General features: G+C 53.1%; 1 protein-coding gene across 9 annotated transcripts in view; it reads right to left on the bottom strand.

Moving 5' to 3' along the window:
- Rai1 (retinoic acid induced 1) overlaps window positions 1–17,307 on the bottom strand; it is a 97,867-nt gene that overhangs the window by 16,201 nt on the left and 64,359 nt on the right. The window contains exons 1-2 of one of the 9 annotated variants that reach the window (XM_050163797.1): window positions 7,783–10,998; window positions 5,613–5,987 (exon numbers count right to left, since the gene is read on the bottom strand). The exons of 6 other annotated variants lie outside the window; for them this stretch is intronic. The gene's annotated coding sequence lies outside the window, so the exon portion shown is untranslated. Of the gene's footprint in view, window positions 1–5,612; window positions 5,988–7,782; window positions 10,999–17,307 lie in introns of those variants that run through there. 2 more of the 9 variants (XM_050163793.1, XM_050163796.1) reach the window with 2 other exon arrangements.

The raw sequence follows: 17,307 nt of genomic DNA, 5'->3' as shown, positions 1-17,307 counted from the left end.
AACCCCAAAGCTCACAGCAGCAGGCCAGACCCAGCTGTCCCTAAGCAACTTTCCTCCTCCCCAGACTGTTAAAGGCCCCTGCCTGCCCCACCCCCAGCTCATTACACCCCTCTCTAACCCCTCACTAAGAGAGTGCCCACCTACCCTTTGGATCTACTTCACTCCAGTCCTTGTGGTTTAGATGAAACACCCCAGGCTGTGCTAATCCAGAGGGGCTGGAGGCAGCATCTCTCCAGGTGGGTGGCCTGGTGCCTCCTGCCCCCACCTTCCAAGAGCAGAGCATACTCAGGATGTAGGTGGATGTCACCCCTGCTCAGGACTGCTGGTGGGCCACTTCCAAGATCAGTACACGAAATGACAGTTTCCTGTCCTCCCTGGGTGTGTGTTTATACGTACAAACCCGGACTGCTCCGAAGGCTACATCTGCCTCCCTCATATATCTGCACAAATTACATTTCGGCTTTTATTAGTCCCAGATCACTCTCATTTCCTGCTGAGTGTCCTGTAGATATCATTAACATTTCTACGGCTGGAGTTTTGTGTGTGTGTGTGTGTGTGTGTGCGCGCACACACACACACACACACTTCTCCCCCCACCCCCATAGCCACATTCCCAAACTGCGTTACCAGAGACATTATCTAAAAAGAGGGGGAGTCATGAACAGTGTCCCTGCCCCATCTAATCAGTCCAGCTGCTGCGCCTTTTAATTTCCCCACACAGGATTACAGGCTGGCTTCCTCATGCACACAGGCAGCTGGATGTGGAAGGCATCTATCTCTAAGAAAAGACAGTTCAATTAAAATCCCAGAGGCCCAGCGCTTGTTGGAGGACACAGGCAGAAACATGTGCCCCAGCACCACCCTCCAACCCTGGCAGAGGGAGGGACAGAAACAAAGGCTCAGGCATGGTGGCATCCTAGCTGCCAGCTTGGAGCTGCAGAGGTCTTGCTGGCTCTGCCAGGAGAAACAGGGTGCTGCCTCTTTAAGAGCCACCTCAGGCTTACTGTGGGCTCTGTTGTTATTAATTATTGTGATTATGATTATTTTTCAAGAGCACCAGGAAAGGACATGGAAGAGACAAGAGGGGGATAGCGAAGGACTAGGGAGGCAGACTCAGAGAGCAGACTGAAGAATGAGTTCCCCCACAGGTAATGGTGACCTTCCAACACGGAGAGAAGCAGCTGAGGTGGCTGGACTAGTAGCGGTAAAGGCTGGGAAAGGGAATCTTGCCCCAGCTTCTTCCCCTCCCCCTTCCCCTGGGAACTTGCCAAGACTTCCCCTCAGCCACCCTGGCAGAATCTGGCAGGCAGCTGATGGGAATCCAGAGCAACTCTCTTCGGCCCTAGGGGCACGAATACTCCAACCTTGTAACCACTGGATACTCCCAGACACTGGACGGAAGAGTCCAGCAAGGCTAAATCTCAAGACCTTTGTGGTACTGGACAGTGCTTGCAGTCTGGATAACTTCCTTTGACAGAACAGCCACAGACACAAGCCATCAACACAGCCATGAAAGCATGGCAAGATTGAGCCTTGGGCATTGCCCTTCTCCCAAAGACTCTAAGAGGGGAAGCTGGCCAGTAAGCACCCAGGTGCTTTATCTTGTCCCTTTATAACCAAAAGTGACATTCAGAGGGGCTAAGGACTTGCTGGTGACCCTAGCTGAGTGGGAGATCAAACCCCTCTCTTGAATGCCATCCCAGAAATCCCCACCCTGAAGAGTGTCTTGGTAGAGTACAGCAAGAAAGGGGAGCTGAGTTCAGGCCAGGTGAATATAGGCATAGGTGCCTACCTGCCCGCACACCCCTCTACAGCAGGTCAGACCATGCCTGCAAGCCTGACTATTTTCATGGTACTAGGGATAAACCCAGGACCGTTAGCCTGGTAAGTAAGGTCTACCATGGAGCCGTTATACCCCAACTCCCAGCAGGCAAACCTACCTATAGAATCTGGCCAGCTTCCAGGCACTAGTCATTAGTACAGCGCCTCTTCAGGCCTGAGGGTTGGCCCCACCAGTGAGATGGATATGCTGTGGGCCCTGGAAAATGTTATCTGGAGGAAAGGTGGGGGAGGGGTGGGAAGAGACATGTTCCTGCTTCACCAGCAGCCCCCAGTCACTGGCCCTCCCACACACCTAGAGTTGTTTTATGACCTGGTTGGTAGATACAGGGAAAACGGGGAAAAAAGCCTTACCTACTCAAGGCCCGAGAACCCAGAGAGGAGGCAGGGAAGGGACAGAAGATGTTCAGGGAGCAATGGCTAGGGTGGGACCCTTAGGGCCTCCCTCTTTGTTACAGATGAATAATAAATATAAGACTTGGTAGTTGGGAGATGGATAAGGTTGGAGAACTCGCTGTACAAACATGGGGACCTGAGCTTGAAACCCCAGCCCCCATGCAAAAAGCTGGACACAGCTGCATGAACATGTAATCCCATTAGCAAGGATGGGGGGAGGAATAGAGGAGAAATAGGTATAGTCTGTTCTTGCTGGCTAGCTAGTAAGACAGCGAGACTGTCTTAAGGAAACGTGAAAAGTGGTAGGAGGAAAAACCGGAGGTCCTTTTCCACGTGCTTCCATAAGGGCGCCGTCACCCATGCACACATAAAATAACAGGAAATATGCGGCGTGGCTGAGCCCAAATCATCAGCCATAGCCAGCTGTCTGGGAGGTCTTTATGGCTGGGCTTGCTGGGGAGGCAGGGATGAATCTCCATGGAAGCCACAAGAGCAGCCACAGGCCTTGAGACTAGGCTAGACTCCTTGGACTGGGGTCTAGCATGAGGAGGGGACTGGTGGACCTGCTTAGGGCAGGCAGGGATGCTAGTGATGGCAAGGCAGCTCCACCCCAAAGCACAGCCTCTCAAGACCACCCCATGCTGACAACACCTTCTTTACAAGTCCCCTAAAAAGGGTCTGAGGCCCTGAGTAGCCAGAGGCAGGCAGAGAAGGAAGACAGAGACCGGGGTGTAGTTCACGGTGTTTACAATGCTTGCCTAGCATGCAGTCAGCAGCCCCATCACTGAAACAGAAAATAAATCAGCAGGTTGAAGTGGTATCTGGAACCTGAAGCAAGAGGATCAGATCTCGAGTTCAGGACCAGTAGGCAGGTTAGGTGGAGAGCTCAGTGGTCGAGTATTTGCCTAGCATTCAGGAGGCCTTCAGTACAATTACCAGCACGGTAACAAGCCAGTCTGGACGGCACAGCAAAACTACCTTAAAAAAAAAAAAAAAAGTCCCAAAAGATGCTGGGGACCTCATGAGAAGCTGAATCTGAATTCTCTGGAGGACATCTGAGAAGACCCTTCCAACTCATCTTCCCTGCTATGCTAAGGCACTGGAGTGGCCTCCTAACACCCATGCCCACAGGCCCTGTACCAGTACGACCCTACAGAGTTACTAGGATGCAATGGGTCACAGGGTGGATGCCCTCAGCAGCCGGGGCCCATAGTCCAGCCGGCCCTGTGTCCACCATCAGGGCTGTCTTGTCTGTAGCCATGTTAGCTGCCACTGCTTCTTCAGCAGTCTCCTGCGGATACGTTGTTTTGGGTCACTTTATCCACCACCACCCATCTAAACAAGGAGACAAAGAATAGGCATGGCGGCCTTTCCTATCAGGTTCAGTTCAAGCTAGCCAGACCTCCCTGATACCACCCACAGTCAGGGTTCAAAGACCAGACATTCAGAGCTTTTCCATCCAGCACCCTGAGTAGCCAGGGAGTTCCCAGGCTGCTTGGGTTGGTCCACATTCCGAGCCCCAGCAGTACTGTACCATCCTTACAGAAGGCTGAAACTGATCAGTACAGCCTTGTCCCCTCCCCTTCCCAGAAGGACCAGGACTTAACTTACTTGTGGAAGCAGCAGCAAAGAAGTGCCAAGCCAGCAGCAGACTGTCTAAATGCCAGCAGGATGCTGACCTTGGGCAAGCCTGTCACCTCCGTGGTCCTCAAGGCTTTTGCTAGGAAAACCATTCCGACATCTACACACCTCTTTGCCCAGCTCCACACCTTGGCTTCAGTGTGATCACTTTATTTTACATGAAACCCATGTGCCTCCTTCTGCACTTACCTTTTTGCCTTAACTTATTACTAATCTCCTCTCGAGTGAAAAGTTCCATAGGAGCAGGGATTTTTGCCTATTTTATTCATAACCATGTCCCCATTGCCCAGAATAATAAATATGCATCAAATGAATCATGCTTTAAATGTCACATGAACCCTGGGAAAACAATCCAGAATAAGTGGTCAGGTTACGAGACACGGTATATTTGGATGGGGACTGGAGGGCATGGGCTAGGGCCACAGACCCTTTCTCAAGGATGGACAGAATCCACTTTAGAGCAAAGTATTAGGTAGGGGGTTGGAGACGGGCTGTACATCTCAGTATCAAGTACGGGAGTAGAGGGGAATGGGGGACGGGACAGAGCAGTCTTTTCTTTTTGTAACAGGTCACAAGTCAGGAGTGTACAGTATGGGATGGCTTTCATTTTCAAAAATGTTATCAGGGCGGCTAGATAAAATGGCCTAGTGATCAAGTTCAATCCATGGAATCCACAATAGAACCAGCTCCAGAAAGTTGTTCTTTTACACACACACATACACACACACACTCATTTAAAAAAAAGCTATCAACCAAGTCTCAAGGGTTTTTATTGTTGTTATTTAAACAGTGCAAAGTTCAAGAAGACTCTGTGGGCTCTCTCTCGACCATCAGCCCCAGGTGTCAAACACTGATGAAGCTGACACCCGTGCAGTTTAGCTCTGGCTTTGCTGGGCTGAGGACTTGGGTATTCAATGCAACAAGGAGCACCCCATAATGTTTTCTGGATCCAGAGCAGGCCTTGGGAGCCGCATGGCCCAGGCAAACAAAAGTGAGTGACCGGGGTGCAGCAAGGACTGAAGACCTACAGAGGTCGGCCACAGCTTGTAGAGGTGGTGGAGGGAGTGGCCCTGGTAACATTCCACAGGAGACAGGTGAGGCCCTGCCCCTTCCCCCTCCTGGGACCCCTGCCAGGCTCCCATGTGGGGCTCATGACAGCAGTAATTACATAATTAATGGTACAATGAGCTGCCTCCTAAGGGTAAGAGCCTGAAGGTAGGTGCTTTCTGCATTTTGCCATTAAGTTCCAAAGCCCTACTCTGGCCCCAGAGTTGCCCCTATAAATACTGTGACTAAGTGGAATAGAGGGACACTCCTGGCTTTGTGTTTATCATATTATTTAGCCTTCAGCCTCAGGGGATGAGGTCCAGAGAGCAGTTTCAGGAGGTAGGCGAGGGGTGGGCAGGACAGGAACAGTAGCTAAGGAGGAAGCGGCAGCAGTGAAGCTTGCATCCTCTCCTCCACAGCCTTTAGTGCTGGCGCCCACCAGCTCTTGGAGCCCATTTGGGATCGGCAAATGTCCAGGTGGGGATGGGCAGGGGGTTGAGGTTCCAGGGGAATGTACACAGCTCCTGTAGTCTAAGGCACAGAAAGCTGCCACGGTGCTGCTGAAGGGCACCTGGGGCAGGAAGGGGAAGAAAGAGGTGAAGGAGGTGGCTGCCCTTCAGAAGCTGGGAGGCAGCAAACAGCAAGGTGGCTTCCAGTAGCAGCTGCCTCCTATAGCAGCTACTGCCTACCTCGATCCAGTTCTGAGTTCAGTTGCTTATAGCCAGTGATCAATGTACCCTATTTCCGGGTTACTGGTCCCTGGTGCTTCCATGGCAGCTCTTCTTATGTGACCATAGGAATTCTAGGTCTGCTCTCCCAGCAGCAGCAGCAGCAGCAGCAGCAGCAGCAGCAGCAGCAGCAGAGGGGTCTCTGGCTCATGACAGACAGTGCTGTCTTTAACCTTCTCGGAAGACAGTATCGACATTGGAAAGCAACCAGCCCCCAGGAACAGGGCACATTCTTCCTCAACATTCCAATCCCAAACTTGTAGAGATCAATGGAAGCCCAGAGAGGGTCAGTGACTTGTCCACCAGGCTCAGCAGCTGTGTGCCCCAGATGCCTCTCTGTCAAACAGAAACAGAGAACATGGCTTTCCTTCTCTATACCCCAACAGGGAAAGATCTTGCTGCCTCCCGGAGCCTGGGTGGAACCTCCCCTGCTGCCTGCCCCAAGGGCTTCTCACTGCAGCACGCTGACAGCACAGGAGGTGCAACCCCGGCCCCCTCCCAGTGCCGGTTCCGTATGGGGGAGCCGGGCACTGGAGCCCCTCCTGCACCGGCCCCCAGGGGAGGAAGCCGCCTGTCAGGCCGCCTCGGCATGTCAAATCCTCTTGCTGCCTAATTGTGAGACGGCGGCGTTTAAAGAAACGCTTTTCTGGCCGCCTGCCACACCGCAAACTGCTTGGTATAATTTTATTATTAAGGAGAGAGAAAAAGAGAAGGGGCTGGAGGAGAGAGAAAGGGGAGAGCGGAGGAAATTGCTTCGTCCAAGTCAGCTGGTGGAGTATTCCGCTCAATGTGAAAGCGGGGACAGCTTTCCAGTTGGCAAGCTGACTCCGTTAATTGCGCATTCAGTCTCTACTTAGGGTAATTGGAACGAAGCGGGGCCTAGCTCTGACAATTAGGGTCTGCGACTAGGCCATTAACCCTTCCCGCAACCAGCCCCCGCCCCATCGACACCAGGCGGGGTAGGGCGCGGGCAAGGACCCCACACTGAGGTGCGGGCAGCAGCGGAGAGCTGGCTGGGGAGCCGCGCGGAGGGTGGGGTCTGCGGCCTCTCCGCCGCGGCTACAGCTGTGTCGGCCTTGTAAGACAAAGGCAGAACGCGGCGGTCGCCGGGAGAAAATCCGCAGGACTCCCTCAGGGGCAGGTAAAATTTCACCTTCCATTGGTACTCCCCTCCCCTCCCCCTTGTCTCCCCGGCCTTCCGCCAATCCGGAGAGGGCCACCAAAGACGCCGCGACGCCTCCTCCGCAGCCCAGCCCACTGACCCCAGCAAGGTCACGGCGACCTCCTGCACACCCGCCTGTCCTCGGCCAGCGAACCGCCCGGGCTGTGGGCGCCCGGAGAGGAAGGGGGCGCTGCGCTCGCCAAGAGGCAGAGGCAGCCAGGATGCTCCCCTCGCCTCCCTCCCGCCTGCACCCGGACCTGGGGGCGGCCCCCCAGCCTCCATCATTCATTTTCCTGATTCCCGCTGTAGCCGCCCTCGGAAGTCAGCCGAGTGAAGCAGCTGTTCCTTGCACACTCCACTTGACCAAAGATGATGATAAATGAGGCCAGGGCTGCGTCAGGGACGCGGCGGCGAGGACCGTGCAGGGCGGGGCGTGGGGTCTGCAGCCCCCGCACCCTGCTAGGCTAAGTGAGCGCCCACGAAGGACCACGTCCGAGCCCCCCGCCCGGCAGACCTTCCCGCAGGTCCGCACCCTTTCTCGAACGCTGGGTCCCCGCGGCATCCTCGCCTCCTCCCCCAGCACGCGCGCCCCAAACCTATTAATGCTCGTAAATAATGAATAAAGGAGCGCTTCCTACTGCCGCGCTGGGTGCGGGCGGGGCGGCAGCCAGAAGCTCGAGGCTGGGGAGAGCGCCGCGGGCCAGGCCGAGGGGCCCAGGCGCGCGGCCCCGCACACGTGCAGCCGTGGCGTGCAGGCGGCACCCCGCCCGGCGGCGGAGGAGGGGAATCCCGCGCTGCCCTCCCCAACGCCACCTCCCCTGGAGTCCTCTGGCACCGAACGAGGCGAGAGAGTGAGCGCGAGCTTCCCAGCCGAAGAGGGTTATTTTTAACCTGCCCCCCTTTCTATATCTGCCTCGGCGGTACGCGCCCGCCCGCCCGCTCCAGCAGCCGAGGACGCGGGCTCCTCACCTCGCTCGCAGGCTCCGGACTCCGCGCCTCCCCCGGCCCGGCCCCCGCCCTTGAGCGGGCAGAGCGCCGCTACCTCTCAGCCTGGAAAGGGCCGATTAGGAGCCGCGTGCCTTTCAGCTAAATATCGGAACCGGGTGGGATGGGGGCGGGGAGCCGGCGCTCGTCCCCTCGCCTCCCTCGCTCCCTCCCACCCAGCGCGGAGTGGCGGTGCGAGGCGGTTCCAGCTCCCCGCCAGCCTGAAACAGCCGGCCGGAGCACCGAGTCCCCCTGGGGTTCTCGGCCTGGTCTCAGCATCCTCTAGTTCGCAAAAGCTGGAGCTCCCAAAGCACGGACCCTCAGGCAGCAGCGGCGCCAAGCGGGGCGCAGCCACCCCCACCTCCAGTCCCCTTCCCTACGCCACTAGACAAGCCATTTGGACAGCAGTGGGCTGGTCTTGCCGGAAACTTCAAAGGAAGACCCTTCCCGAGCCAGGGTCTGGGGAAATGCCAGGAGCACACACAGGAAGCTCCAGCGATTGCTTTACTCCTCTTGTTGGTCTGCCTAGGCTTGCCCTAGGGAGAACCCTAGCTGGCTCTCCTTCAGACCTTTCCTCCCTCAGAATGAGGTCGCAGGAAGTTCGCGTCGGTTGTGGTTGCCCTTCTCTCCCAAAGGCCACCCACCTAAACCTCATTGTGCCCTCTTTAGAAGAGCTGAGCATCAGATGGGCAGCCGAGCCAGGACCAGCATTTGACAGAGTCCCCCAAGTATCCTGGCGCTTTCCAGACTGTTCTTAGCCCAATCCTGGAGTCTCAGGAGCCCTCCCTCTTTAAGGAGAAGGCAGTTAGGGGTGGCAGCGAGCAGGGAAAGTGAAGGAAGTGGTGGCCATCCCAGGCACAGAAACCAGGGGTTTAGCATAGCAGTTCTCAACATGTGGGTTGTGTTCCTTTCACTGAGTCACCTAAGACCATTGGAAAACACAGAAATTTACATTACGATTCATAATAGTAGCAAAATTACAGCTATGAAATAATAACAAAAGTAACTTATGGTTGTGGGGGTCACCACAACATGAACTGTATTAAAGGGTCGCAGCATTAGGAAGGTTGAGAACCACTGGTTTAGCAACAGAAAAGAACATAGTCTATCTGGGCACTGGAGACTGTTCTCTTTAGGCTTGTCTTGACTAGATGAAAAAAAAAAAATGGCTGTAAGAGGCTGGGGTTTTGGCTGGGTTCATCCTCCACAGTGCAGCCCCACAGCAGCAGCAAGCACATAAGAGGCCTAGCAGGCCAGAGAGGTTGATACCCTAGGGTGGCTTTAAGCTGGGAGGGCCCTGGAAGCCAGGCAGGGTTAGGAGGGAGAAGAGGACTGGTGCTTAGGCAGAAACAAGGTACTGGGGGATGGTACTCATTGGGCTCTGCCTTCCCTGGGTCTAGAAAGTTCTTCCCATCTCACTATTTACCCCTGCTCCCCACCAGAGGCTGATGCTGTTTGGAGAGACCTCCTGGTGCCTCCAGAGGTCTTACTTCCACCCTCAACTATCCTTCCCAAGGTGTAATGTCAATTCTCACGTCCATAAGTGGAACTGGCACCAAAGAATAGAAAAGGTTGTCCTAGACTCTACTCTTTGGGGGCTCTGAAGGCAGGGCTCTAAGCTGGGCTGGGGGATGAAACGTGGTTCCTCGGGGTAAAAACAAATAAACAGGCATAGAATTTCAGGACACTGGTCTGCAGGGGGAGAGAGGAGAAGGACAGGGACAGGAGAGAAGTGTCACAATGGCCAACCCACTGTCAGGGCTTCTTGGCATGAGACTGAATCTACAGATCTCTTATTTACCTGAAGACTGAATCTCACCCAGAGCATCCTCCTCCAAATATACTGCCTCCAAATGGCTGTCATAATAAGTTCCAAATTCGCCAATGGCTGGATGTTCCTGTGCAGTGCCACGCTGTCCCAACAGATTAGACTACTGCTGATTCTGATCTAACGACTTTTCAAGCTGGGGAAGTGCTGGGCTTGCAGCTGCTCTCACCACAGCAAAAGGAGAACTTCCAGTTGTGCCATGCTGGTGGCTGTCCTGACAGAACCAGCCTCAGTGAGAGTAAGCTGGCAGCCTCTGTTCCAGGGGCAACCTGGGAAAACTTACTGGGACCTTCCTGAGCCCAAATGGGAAGCTGGCTGATTACCTCTCCACACAACTATAAGATGGGAAGTGAGAAAACACAAAGCCTGTGCAGCTAAGTCCAGTACCCAACTGTTTGCTGTTGTACACTGTTGCTGGTTCTGTACCCAGGCCCAGGCCCACTTGGATCTTGCCTCTGACTGCATCCATCTTTTCTAGAACTCTCTGAGTTTCAGACCATAACTTTGGGGCGGGCCCTTTTCCAGCTGCATACAGCTAACTTGGCTTGACCCACAGCTGCCTCACTTTGGAAACTTGTGGGAGAACTCTTCATAATTGGTAGAGAATGGCAGATTGGAGCCTTTCCCGAGATGCTCCAAAGGTTAATGCAGCCAGGGTACTTGGAAAGCTCATGGGACTTGGAGTTGAGTAAGAGATGCAATCTCTCCATATCCTCCATGATGGAGCCCTGACAGTGAGCAGCTGAGGGTTCAAATCTCAGCCCCTGCATACATATCTGGGTAACCTTGGGCACTTTACTTAACCACTCCATGTTTCACGCGCTTGAGATGTAAAATGTCCTAGGCACCCAACTGGCAAGGTTATAAGACTATACCCATTGTGGAGTGGGGGTGGTGGTGCTGGATTTGGGCTCCTTCCAGTCAGGCCTGCCCTTCCCTTCATATAGGCCCAGCTCTGTGGGTGCTCATCAGGACACCACTCACTTGGTTTTCTCAGCATGGAGGAGATACAGGCCTGGTGCTGCCTCTGCCTGGCTGGTGACACATGGAAAAGGGGAGCCCTGGTCTAGATGGGGTGGAGAGGTTAACTAGTTCTACCTCGATGAAGTACCTTCTGGCAATATGGATCCAAATAAAAACTCCATGTGGCCATTGTGCAAAGTCGTCAGTTACCTGCAGCAGACAGCACGGGAGTCCCCCTAAGTAAGTGTCCACCCAAGGGAACAACAACAAGGGGAGTAAAATGAGAAGGAAAGCAGAACTGATTCTATGAGTAAAGCTGCATCCTTCAGGCCACAGGCCACCTGCCTCCACCTCAGCAAGACTGGATGGAGACAGGCTGCCTAGAGGTTACAACTTCCTGTATCCTGCACTCTCTTTGGTACGAAGGATACTAAGGCTCCCATAGGGTATAGAGTTGGGTCTGACATTGTCTACATAGATCTTCACGGGTGGGCAGCTGCCACCGGGATGGTGTTCAAAGGCACTCTTATAGTTTTTGTGCAACCTTCCTCTCCCTTCTGTAATCTTTCCAACAAAACAGCATGTAAAATGTACAGCCAGATGCCACCCAGAGTTTGTGAACCCAAAGGCTAGGAACTGAGGACCGCTAGAGATAAGGGATCAAATCCTACCCCTAACTGAGCTGTGTGGGGCTCTGTGCAAGTAGAGATTAAAAGAGATCATATGGACAGAGCTGTCAGAGCAGCCTCGAGTAGACCTGGGACCTATCCGTCCTTTTGAAAGGTAAATATTGACATACTTTTTATAGCAGAGGCAAAAGGCTAGAAATCCCAACTGGTCTTTGCTGCCTGCAAAGGTGTGGCCAGGAAGACAGGAACTCCTGGGCGTCACCCAAGTCTGACTTCCATCCTCCCACCAGCTGGTTACTGTTAGGTTGGCAGATACACCGTTTGGGCGCACAGGCCTTGTGGCAGTGGCCGGAGCAGGGTCCTGTCACATGTGGCAACTTTGGGTGGAACTGACTGACAGACTGGCTGAAGGCCCTGGTAGCCCCAGGCCTGTGGAAGGTTTTGGATAGCTTGCTGTGCTTCACTGTGGTCTAGAGCCAGCTTTTTCCAGAGTGTTCTCAAAGGAGTCTTTGGAAAGAAACACCAAGTACCTAAGACCCTGGGGCTGACTGGCTCTGTGACCTCAGGTGAGTTACCCCCCTTTTGGGCCTGTGATTCCTCAACCTTTAAGTAGGGATAGCAGTTAAACATCCCTCTCCCAGGGATGAGAGACCCCACTAAGAAACAGAAATGCCTTGTTACCATCACACTATGACCAACTCACTGACCTTCCAGGCCCTGACTTCTGCTCTGAGCATCAGTCACATTTTTCTCTGCACTTTGCAAACAAGGCATAGAAAAAGGCTTAGGGCATTTGTGTATTCGATGAAAGATCTAATAGCATTATATAATTCAGGGCAGAAGACTCTACATGTAGTCGGGGCATAAGTCACAATGTTTTTATCTCCAGAGAAACCATAAGGAACACAAGAACCCTTCCTTATAGAGAATGCAATTAAATCCTAAGAGGCCAAAGGATATCTTGGGAGCAGAGTATCAAGACTTGGGTTTAAACTGAAGCCTGGCCCTGATACTCTAGTCGGCACAGGGGCACTAGGCGAGACCTTCAGAAAAGAAGGTCCTTTTAGGGCAGGGGCTCCATTCAAGCTAACGTGTTTCCTTTGTGGTTATTGTCTGGTACACCTGACCCACTGTCATCTTGGCCACCTTCGAGCTGAGCAGATGGTTTTGCACACAGAGAAATCAAGGCTCACTGAAGACAGACTTGCTCAAGGCTCTGAAGCTCACTTCCTGGGGCTGCTGAACTTTCCAATAGACTAGAAAGCCCCTCCACCCACTCTGACCCCCACCCACTCATTCATTTCTTCCCCACTCACCCGTCTATAATCCCACCACCACCTGCCCATCTACCAACCTGCCAACTACCCTTCCATCTGAGCAGCTCCCAAGTGTCTACTCTATGCCACACAGAGACAGCAAAAGATCAATACCCTTGTAGAAGACAAAGGCCGGACTCACACGTGGGACGGACACAGGATCAGAGGGATAACCCAGAGGAAGTCCTGAGTCCTGAGGGAGCTACAGGAATTACTGAGAAGGGAAAAGGCTGCTGAGGCCAAGATGCAAGGTCTGAAAATGTGGGTTCTTAAGTTGGATTTGGAAACAAGACAGGTAGAACCCAGATCACAAATGTATTATGTGACAGTGAGCTGCAGAGCAGACAAGAGCAGGGGTGACACCACCAGATATATGTACGCTATGATTCATTGTGGCTACAGTGAGGGGCGAATAATGGAGGGTCCATTAAGATGAAGCTAGAGTATCTCCTAGAGAGCAGTGATGGGGTCAGACTACTAACCTGCCAATGAATGTCCTCAAGTCTGACAACTCTTGGTGGCCCAGAACCAGGCAGGGAGGACCAATTCTTACAGGTAACCTAGTGCATGTCTGAAGCCCAGAGGACAAAGGGGGGTCCCCCACAGCATGGGACTCAAAGCCTACCAAACTTTCATGTCCAGCTCACCAGCCCTGCTAAAGAGGGTAAGGCCTGCCTGGTGGTGGTCACCCTCCTCAAATGTCCTCCTTGTCTCATTGGGAATCAATGGGAGGGAGAACCACTCCTAGTACAGGGTGACGGAAGGCAGGCGCTAGGACAAAAAGGAATGATGGACAGCTGTGTGTCAGCCCCAGCTCTGCAGCGAAGGAAGGGCATCCCCGAGTGATGGCTGTGGACCTAGGCAAAGGTCAACAGGAGCACTGAGAATGCCACGTAGCCTCTATGGGGGGGTCTGCAGATGTTTTGGTACCCACCTGTTCAGATATGCCTGCCTTCCTTACATACTAGATTGGCTCCTGGTCCACACAGCTTCCAGGGCTCCTTGTCCATTTTCCCCTCACAACCTTCAGGAACCTTCACCAACAAGAGACCTTCTCCCACACAACTGCATTTAGAGACGCTCACTTGCTATCCTAAGAAACTCAAAAGCACAGCTCAGGCCTTTGACGGATGTGTTTGAATTGGGGCAGGAAGGATCAGGCTGTGGAGGGCCGCATGTTTGTCAAATGAATGAGTGGATAGGTAGATGGATGAAGTCCACCCTCGAGAAAAGACATTGCTACTTTTCTAGGCCTGTAAAAAAAAAAAAACATGATTCCCTAGAGTTTTTAAGTACATGGCAGATAATTCCCAGGCCCTCATCTTGGTGCCTGGGCTGGGGAACTCAAGTGGCGCCCCAAAACCTCAGGCCAAGCTCCTGTCTACATATTAGGTACTCCAAAGTAACCTGTCCTCTTCAGAACCCTGTCCGAGGGAACCGCATATCTGCACAGGCAGAGGCAAACGCCTGCCCATAGGCTGGCATCTCTGCAGCTCAGGAGAGCAGGCTGTTTGTCATCTGCCGAGGACTATGGGGATGCTTTAAGATGAAATTTAAGACCATTAGTGCTTAACTAACGTCATCAGCAGCAACAGCAAAAATGAGGGTGGCAGGGAGTGTGAACGCCATAAACTGCCAGGGTCAGTGCCGCCTCCCTCCTTAGACCTGGCTTCCATGCTCTGCCCTGTCCACACAGACATCCAGTATCACTGGCAGCTCTACCCCCTGCCCTGGCCAATCCTTAAGATCCAGCCCCTGGGTCAGCATGTGACCAGAGCCGGCAGGCTGAGGCATGAGAAAGGAATCTGCCAGGGAGCCCGAGTATGGCAGAGACAGCAGCTCCTTAATCTGGTTCCTTTGATAACTTCTGTCTTTTTATGCACACGCAAGGATCGCAGCTCTACCCTGCTCAGCCGTCTCCCTGCAGCTAATGCCTGACAGCTCTGTTTATGTCTCCCCGTAATTCTGCAGCTTTATGGTTTTTTTTTTTCCCTTTCCGGGGCCATTAAGCTCACAGCTACAGGCTCCATCCCCTGCCCCCGCCTGCCTTTGTCCTTGAGGCCTAGCTGCCCCAAAGCTCTTTGGGAGATAGGCTGTTCCCTCCTGGCTAGTGGATAAGAATCCTGAACCCCAGACCTTGTCTGCAGGCCTCACTCAGTCCAGTCCACAAGCTCTCCTGATACCAATTCCTTCATCCTGCCATCACAGGTTATGTTAGCCTGTTCCCAAGGTAGATCCCACAGCTGGCGCCTGGTGGGCTGGCTGAGTCCCTAGCCTTGCCCCATATCTGCCCTAATTCTGTTTTCCCTCTTCCCTCCTTTGGCATCTCTAAGTGACTGATTTCTTTCCAGAACCAAGGCCCCTTTCTGAAGACAAAACCACTGGTGCCATCTCTCTTCTTATTCTCTGGATCTTCTGATGGGGAGCTAGTATATCCCTGGCATCCTATACTCCATAAATTCTCTCCCACAACCATTTACCTGGGTTCCCCTGCCAAGGTTCCTCCAACCTCACTCCACAATACAGGAGCATGCCACATGTCCAGCCACACAGATTCTATGCCTACAACCCAGAGGGCTCTCCTGGTCTCTAGCCTCTGTTCATGACGCTTTATTACTATAAAGTCTTCAGTGCTCCCCCACCCTTACCCTCACTTAGTGTGCTGTACTTCCAGCCCTAAGACCTCCTGGACTGCAGATGCCCCGTACTTCAGTAGGCACCAGGTCTCAACCTTCCCCAGCTCCGTTAGCTGGAATCAATTCTTTCCTTCTGCACATTGCATAAGCCTCTCCTAATCCCCTACAGACTCATATCCTGTACCCCACCAAGTGCGAGCTTTCTGAATGCCCTAAGTGGGTTCCTATGCCCCTCAGGCCTCAATGGCCACACCTCTCAGCAATAGTCTCTTGGTGCACCATGCTGAGGACACAAGTGAGATGAAGCAGGGTCACACTGGCCAGAACTAGCCCCTGAAAGTTGACTGGAATATTTAAAAAGCAGAGCCCTGTTTTGTCTCCTCCTTTTGGAGTGATAGCCACTTCCACTTTGAGGCTTAGGGCCTCAACTCTGGGGTGGCCCAGTAGAAAAGGAAGAAGCTCTGCGCCAGACTCTGGGGAAACCACAGCACACAGCCACTGGCTCCTTAAGACTTAAGAGCCTTCTACCTGCTTCCTTTAGACCGTTTCCTGCTGAGCTGCTTATCAGGGTCTTGCCCTATGTGTGCTCTAAGTCCCTCTGGCACATGCTCAGCTGCCCCTCAAACTGCTCAGCACCATCATCCAGCCTTCTGAATACTAGGTGGCCTGGCCCTGTCTTTCTACCTCCCTCATGGATGGGGGTAGCAGGATATTTTCCTGGCACTGCCCACCTAGCCCAAGAAGACTAAGAAACAATGTCCCCACTGTATATGCCCCTTTTCTTTTGTCTATAGCCCAAGGCTTGACCCTATTATCCCATATCTCAGAATGTGCGGCCAAGAGTTCTGAAATGGCCAACAGAACCCTTAACCCATGTGACCCTGGGAAGCACCTGACCTCCACAGAAAAAAGTAAGTTCTCCTCTGCACAGGTCACCAGGCAGACAGAGGTGTGGGAAACTTCATGGAATTCTGCTGCCAAGCATCAGGGAAGCTTTGTGACGTGTGAAGCCCTTGCTGAAAACAGCGAGATCACATCAGTGATGGCAGAGCTGTACCACAAACGGTATTTCTCAATATGGGCCCTGGACAGCCAACTTGGTGGGGAGAGGTCATGGACACAGCTGGGAACTGTCCCCGGGTCCCTGGAGTCCTGCTGAGCACTGCAGCAGGACCAAGAGTTAATGCTTACCCACCCCTGTGGCCAGCTGTGCCCAGGCCCCAGCCCATCACCCTGACAACAACACATACTCCCTTCACCAAGCAGTTACTGGCTACAAAGCACATGCTTCCACCAAGGCAACTGGCAAACAGCGACCAGGCTCGGAGGTTGGATTGGGGCTAGGGTTCAGAGATGCAAAGTCCTTGGCCAAGAGGTGGGAACATGGTTGCTGGAGGCAGCACCAGCTTTGGTACCCCACTGACCATATGCCCAGTAAGTATCATCCAGTGCCTGCTCTGCCACACGCATCACCAGGCTTTCTTTCATCTGCGAGGGGGTCTCGGAGACAGGCAACATAACTGTATCCCTCAGCAGAGCCTGAGAAATGTGCGACAGGCTCTCTCCCCGTACCGGGGCAAGAATCAAGATTCAGAGAAATCAATCAACCGACTCCTGCAAGATCACACAGCACAGCTCCACAGCAGCAGGGCCTCCGAATCCCAGTCCACAGTATCACTGCTTCCAAAGAGCTTTTCTTTTTGCTCTTCTTCCTTTTCGAGACAGGGTTTCTCTGTGTAATAATCCTAGCAGTCCTGGAACTAGCTCTTGTAGACCAGGCTGGCCTCGAACCCAGAGAACCACCTGCTTCTGCCTCCTGAGTGCTGGGATTAAAGGCGTACGCCACCACCGCCCAGCTCAAAGAGCTTTTCTTGTTATAGACAAATGCTTGGGGTCCAATATACAATGAAAGAGGCACAGAAGCAGGTGTTCAACACAATCCCATTTTGTGACACAAAAAGCAGACATCAATGTCTTCTCATCAAAGAGTTTGGAGGTGCCTACTATTTTTTTTTCATATTTTTTCCAGCAAGGTTTCTAAAAAGACCAGCAGTTCTGTTTTCTAGAATGAATGGGGACAGGAGCTGGTGCAACCAAATTCTGGTTAATAGAACGTTGCCATAGTTACTATATATGCA

Source organism: Alexandromys fortis, unplaced genomic scaffold, assembly GCF_014885135.2.
Source record: "Alexandromys fortis isolate MF-2015 unplaced genomic scaffold, M_Fortis_MF-2015_v1.1 scaffold_149, whole genome shotgun sequence".
Taxonomy (NCBI): Eukaryota; Metazoa; Chordata; class Mammalia; order Rodentia; family Cricetidae; genus Alexandromys; species Alexandromys fortis.
Note: the sequence above shows the minus strand (reverse complement) of the source record. Positions and strands in the feature narration are given on the sequence as shown.